Consider the following 7,014-nt stretch of genomic DNA (forward strand, 5'->3'; position numbering starts at 1 on the left):
CTTACACGCAAAACATAAATACCCGCGAAAGCAGCAGATTCGACAGCCGTTACCATAGCTCAGTTGGTAAGAGCAGCGGACGCGATATTCAGAGGTCGAGGGTTCGGATGCCACCGGCGGCATGGTCGTTTTTCTGCTGGTTTATATGAATTTTCTTTAAACCAATTGATTGGCATTAGAAATTAAAAAATAGATAACATTCTCGTATGCACCTTCCTTTCGGTGACTGTTGCCTTCCTTAATATGTTTGTCAAATGAGCCCCCCATTTCATTTGCCTTGTCTGCTAATAGCGTAACGGGGGACTCGGTTCTGGCAGTCTTGATGCTATAGGTAGCATAAGAGGGCTCTGGCACAGTTTCCGCCCTCGCCGTTAGATAAAGTTCCACGTCACACTTGCGGTATTACAGGACGTGCTACGTCTACCGCTCTGGACGAGGGTGGCGCTGGTGAACACTCTCAAGGATCGCTTACACGCAAAACATAAATACCCACGAAAACAGCATATTGGAAAGCCGTTGCCGTAGCTCAATTGGTAAGAGCAGCGGACGCGATATTCGCAGGTCGAGGGTTCGGACGCCACCTGCGGCATGGTTATTTTTTCTGCTGGTTATAAGAATTTTCTTTAAACCAATTGATTCGCTTTAGAGATGAAAAAAGAAAACATTCCCCTATGCACCTTGATTTCGGTGACTGTTGGCTTCATTAATATGTTTGTCAAACCAGCCCCTCATTTCATTTGCCTTGTCTGCTAATAGCTCAACGGGGGTCTCATTTCTCGCAGTCTTGATGCTATAGGTAGTATAAGAGGGCTCTCGCAGTTTCCGCCCTCGCCGTTAGATGACGTTCTACGTCACACTTGCGGTATTACAGGACACGCTACGTCCACCGCTTTGGACGAGGGGGGCTGGTGAACACTCTCAAGGTTCGCTTACACGCAAAACGTAATTACCCAGGAAAGCAGCAGACTGGACAGCCGTCGCCGTAGCTCAGTTGGTAAGAGCACCGGACACCATATATGGAGGTCGTAGGTTCGGATCCCACCGGCGGCATGGTTGTTTTTTCTGCTGGTTGATAAGTAATTTTCTTTAAAGCAAATGATTTCCATTAGTAATTAAAAAAAATAGAAAACATTCCCCAATGCACCTTGGTTTCGGTGACTGATGGCTTCCTTAATATGTTTGTCAAACGAGCCCCTCATTTCATTTGCCTTTGCTAATAGCTTAACGGGGGTCTCGGTTCTGGCAGCCTTGATGCCATAGGTAGCATAAGAGGGCTCTCGCACAGTTTCCGACCTCGCCGTTAGATAATGTTTTACGTCACACTTGCGGCATTACAGGACATGCTACGTCCACCGCTATGGACGAGCGTTGCGCTGTTGAACACTGTAGAGGTTCGCTTACACGCAAAACATAAATACCCACGAAAGCAGCAGATTAGACAGCCGTCGCCGTAGCTCAGTTGGTGAGAGCACCGGACGCGATATTCGGAGGTCGTGGGTTTGGATCCCACCGGCGGCATGGTTGCTTTTTTCTGCTCGTTTATAAGTAATTTTCTTTAAACCAATTGATTGGCATTAGAAATTTTTAAAAAATAGAAAACATTCCCCTGTGCATCTTGGTTTCGGTGACTGTTGGCTTTCTTAATATGTTTGTCAAACGAGCCTCTCATTTCATTTGCATTGTCTGCTAATAGTGTAACGGGGGTCTCGGTTCTGGCAGTCTTGATGCCATAGGTAGCATAACAGGGCTCTCGCACAGTTTCCGCCCTCGCCATTAGATGACGTTCTACCTCACAATTGCGGTATTATAGGACGTGCTACGTCCACAGCTATGGACGAGGGTGGCGCTGGTGAACACTCTCAAGTTTCGCTTACACGCAAAACATAAATACCCACGAAAGCAGCAGATTGGACGGCCGTCGCCGTAGCTCAGTTGGTAAGAGCACTGGACGCGATATTCGGAGGTCGTGGGTTCGAATCCCACCGGCGGCATGGTTCTTTTTTCTGCTCGTTTAAGTAATTTTCTTTAAACCAATTGATCGGCATTAGATATTTAAAAAAATAGAAAACATTCCCCTATGCATCTTGCTTTCGGTGGCAGTTGGCTTCCCTAATATATTAGTCAAACGAGCCCCTAATTTCATTTGCCTTGTCTGCTAATAGCGTAACGTGGGTCTCGGTTCTGACAGTCTTGATGTTATAGGTAATATAAGAGGGCTCTCGCACAGTTTCCGCCCTCGCCGTTAGATGATGTTCTACGTCACACTTGCGGTATTACAGGACGTGCTGCGTCCACAGCTATGGACGAGGGTGGCGCTGGTGAACACTCTCATGGTTCGCTTACACGCAAAACATAAACACCCACGAAAGCAGCAGATTGGACAGCCGCTTCCGTAGCTCAGTTTGTAAGAGCACCGGACGCGATATTCGGAGGTCGTGGGTTTGGATCCCACCGGCGGCATGGTTGTTTTTTCTGCTCGTTTATAAGTAATTTTCTTTAAACCAACTGATTGGCATTAGAAATTTAAAAAAGAATAGAAAACATTCCCCTATGCATCTTGATTTCGGTGACTGTTGGTTTCCTTAATATGTTTGTCAAACGAGCCCCTCATTTCATTTGCCTTGTCTGCTAATAGCTTAACAGGGGTCTCGGTTCTGGCAATCTTGATGCCATAGGTAGCATAAGAGGGCTCTCGCAAAGTTTCCGCCCTCGCCGTTAGATGACGTTCCACCTCACAATTGCGGTATTATAGGACGTGCTACGTCCACCGCTATGCACGAGGGTGGCGCTGGTGAACACTCTCAAGTTTCGCTTACACGCAAAACATAAATACCCACGAAAGCAGCAGATTGGACAGCCGTCGCCGTAGCTCAGTTGGTAAGAGAAGCGGACACGATATTCGGAGGTCGAGGGTTCGGATGCCACCAGCGGCATGGTCGTTTTTCTGCTGGTTTATATGAATTTTCTTTAAACCAATTGATCGGCATTAGAAATTAAAAAAAATAGAAAAAATCCCCCATGCATCTTGCCTCGGTGCCAGTTGGCTTCCTTAATATGTTAGTCAAACGAGCCCCTCATTTCATTTGCCTTGTCTGCTAATAGCGTAACGTGGGTCTCGGTTCTGACAGTCTTGATGCTATAGGTAACATAAGAGGGCTCTCGCACAGTTTCCGCCCTCGCCGTTAGATGATGTTCTACGTCACACTTGCGCTATTACAGGACGTGCTACGTCCACTGCTATGCACAAGGGTGGCGCTGGTGAACACTCTCAAGGTTCGCTTACACGCAAAACATAAATACCCACGAAAGCAGCAGACTACACAGCCGTTGCCGTAGCTCAGTTGGTAAGAGCAGCGGACGCGATATTCGGAGGTCGAGGGTTGAGACGCCACCGGTGGCATGGTTATTTTTTCTGCCGGTTTATAAGAATTATCAATAAACCAATAGATTGGCATTAGAAATTCAAAAAAAAGAAAACATTCCCCTATGCATCTTGGTTTCGGTGACTGTTGGCTTCCTTAATATGTTTGTCAAACCAGCCCCTCATTTCATTTCCCTTGTCTGCTAATAGCTTAACGGGGGTCTCATTTCTGGCATTCTTGATGCTATAGGTAGTATAAGACGGCTCTCGCAGTTTCCGCCCTCACCGTTAGATGCCATTCTACGTCACACTTGCCGTATTACAGGACGTGCTACGTCCACCGCTATGGACGAGGGTGGCGCTGGTGAACACTCTCAAGGTTCGCTTACACGCAAAACCTAAATACCCACGAAAGCAGCAGATTCGACAGCCGTTACCGTAGCTCAGTTGGTAACAGCAGCGGACGCGATATTCGGAGGACGTGGGTTTGGATCCCACCGGAGGCATGGTTGCTTTTTTCTGCTCGTTTATAAGTAATTTTCTTTAAACCAATTGATTGGCATTAGAAGTATTAAAAAAATAGAAAACATTCCCCTATGCATCTTGGTTTCGGTGACTCTTGGCTTCCTTAATATGTTTGTCAAACGAGCCCCTCATTTCATTTGCCTTGTCTGCTAATAGCTTAACAGGGGTCTCGGTTCTGGCAGTCTTGATGCCATAGGTAGCATAAGAGGGCTCTCGCACAGTTTCCGCCCTCGCCGTTAGATGACGTTCTACCTCACACTTGCGGTATTACAGGACGTGCTACGTCCACCGCTATGGACGAGGGTGGCGCTGGTGAACACTCTCAAGGTTCGCTTACACGCAAAACGTAAATACCCACGAAAGCAGCAGATTGGACCGCCGACGCCGTAGCTCAGTTGGTAAGAGCACCGGACACGATATTCGGAGGTCGTGGGTTCGGATCCCACCGGCGGCATGGTTGTTTTTTCTGCTCGTTTATAAGTAATTTTCTTTAAACCAATTGATTGGCATTATAAATTAAAAATTAGAAAACTCCCCTACGCACCATGGTTTCGCTGACTGTTGGCTTCCTTAATATGTTTGTCAAACGAGCCCCTCATTTCATTTGCCTTGTCTGCTAATAGCTTAACGGGGGTCTCGGTTCTGGCAGCCTTGATGCCATAGGTAGAATAAGAGAGCTCTCGCACAGTTTCCGACCTCGCCGTTAGATGACGTTTTACGTCACACTTGCGGCATTACAGGACGCGCTACGTCCCCTGCTATGGACGAGGGTGGCGCTGGTGAACACTCTCAAGGTTCGCTTACACGCAAAACATAAATACCCACGAAAGCAGCAGATTGGACAGCCGTCGCCGTAGCTCAATTGGTAAGCGCAGCGGACACGATATTCGGAGGTCGAGGGTTCGGATGCCACCGGCGGCATGGTCGTTTTTCTGCTGGTTTATATGAATTTTCTTTAATCCAATTGATCGGCATTCGAAATTAAAAAAAATAGAAAAAAGTCCCCTATGCATCTTGCTTTCGGTGCCAGTTGGCTTCCTTAATATGTTAGTCAAACGAGCCCCTCATTTCATTTGCCTTGTCTGCTAATAGCGTAACGTGGGTCTCGGTTCTGACAGTCTTGATGCTATAGGTAACATAACAGGGCTCTCGCACAGCTTCCGCCCTCGCCGTTAGATGATGTTCTACGTCACACTTGCGTTATTACAGGACGTGCTACGTCCACTGCTATGGACGAGCATTGCGCTGTTGAACACTCTCAAGGTTCGCTTACACGCAAAACATAAATACACACGAAAGCAGCTGATTGGACAGCCGTCGCCGTAGCACAGTTGGTAAGAGCACCTGACGCGATATTCGGAGGTCGTGGGTTTGGATCCCACCGGTGGCATGGTTGCTTTTTCTACTCGTTTATAATTTTCTTTAAACCAATTGATTGGCATTAGAAATTTAAAAAAATAGAAAACATTCCTCTATGCATCTTGGTTTCGGTGACTCTTGGCTTCCTTAATATGTTTGTCAAACGAGCCCCTTATTTCATTTGCCTTGTCTCCTAATAGCTTAACAGGGGTTTCGGTTCTGGCAGTCTTGATGCCATAGGTAGCATGAGAGGGCTCTTGCAATGTTTCCGCTCTCGCCGTTAGATGACGTTCTACCTCACAATTGCGGTATTATAGGACGTGCTACGTACACCGCTATGGACGAGGGTGGCGCTGGTGAACGCTCTCAAGGTTCGCTTACACGCAAAACATAAATACCCGCGAAAGCAGCAGATTCGACAGCCGTTACCATAGCTCAGTTGGTAAGAGCAGCGGACGCGATATTCGGAGGTCGAGGGTTCGGATGCCACCGGCGGCATGGTCTTTTTTCTGCTGGTTTATATGAATTTTCTTTAAACCAATTGATTGGCATTAGAAATTAAAAAATAGATAACATTCTCGTATGCACCTTCCTTTCGGTGACTGTGTCCTTCCTTAATATGTTTGTCAAACGAGCCCCTCATTTCATTTGCTTGTCTGCTAATAGCTTAACGGGGGTCTCGGTTCTGGCATCCGTGATGCCATAGGTAGCATAAGAGGGCTCTCGCACAGTTTCCGCCCTCGCCGTTAGATGACGTTTTACGTCACACTTGCTGCACTACAGGACGTGCTACGTCCACCGCTATGGACGAGCGTTGCGCTGTTGAACACTCTAGAGGTCAGCTTACACGCAAAACATAAATAGCCACGAAAGCAGCAGATTAGACAGCCGTCGCCATAGCTCAGTTGGTGAGAGCACCGAACGCGATATTTGGAGGTCGTGGGTACGGATCCCACCGGCGGCATAGTTTTTTCTGCTCGTTTATAACTAATTTTCTTTAAACCAACTGATGGGCATTAGAAATTTAAAAAAGAATAGAAAACATTCCCCTATGCATCTTGGTTTCGGTGGCTGTTGGCTTCCTTAATATGTTTATCAAACCAGCCCCTCATTTCATTTCCCTTCTCTGCTAATAGCTTAATGGGGGTCTCATTTCTTGCATTCTTGATGCTCTAGGTAGTATAAGAGGGCTCTCGCAGTTTCCGCCCTCCCCGTTAGATGACGTTTTACGTCACACTTGCTGCACTACAGGACGTGCTACGTCCACCGCTATGGACGAGCGTTGCGCTGTTGAACACTCTCAAGGTTCGCTTACACGCAAAACATAAATACACACGAAAGCAGCAGATTGGACAGCCGTCGCTGTAGCACAGTTGGTAAGAGCACCTGACGCGATATTCGGAGGTCGTGGGTTTGGATCCCACCGGTGGCATGGTTGCTTTTTCTGCTCGTTTATAATTTTCTTTAAACCAATTGATTGGCATAAGAAATTTTAAAAAATAGAAAACATTCCTCTATGCATCTTGGTTTCGGTGACTCTCGGCTTCCTTAACATGTTTGTCAAACGAGCCCCTCATTTCATTTGCCTTGTCTGTAATAGCTTAACAGGGGTCTCGGTTCTGGCAGTCTTGATGCCATAGGTAGCATGAGAGGGCTCTCGCAATGTTTCCGCCCTCGCCGATAGATGACGTTCTACCTCACACTTGCGGTATTATAGGACGTGCTACGTACACCGCTATGGACGAGGGTGGCGCTGGTGAACGCTCTCA

The 7,014-nt window shown here is 47.1% G+C and overlaps 1 non-coding gene across 1 annotated transcript; it reads left to right on the top strand.

The window, feature by feature from the left end:
- Positions 1 to 1,917: 1,917 nt before the first annotated feature.
- On the top strand, positions 1,918 to 1,991 carry TRNAS-CGA (transfer RNA serine (anticodon CGA)). The gene has a single exon. It is a non-coding gene; the product is annotated as a tRNA-Ser (tRNA).
- The last annotated feature ends 5,023 nt before the right edge of the window (positions 1,992 to 7,014 follow it).

This window comes from Amblyomma americanum, chromosome 1 (assembly GCF_052857255.1).
Source record: "Amblyomma americanum isolate KBUSLIRL-KWMA chromosome 1, ASM5285725v1, whole genome shotgun sequence".
Lineage (NCBI taxonomy): Eukaryota > Metazoa > Arthropoda > Arachnida > Ixodida > Ixodidae > Amblyomma > Amblyomma americanum.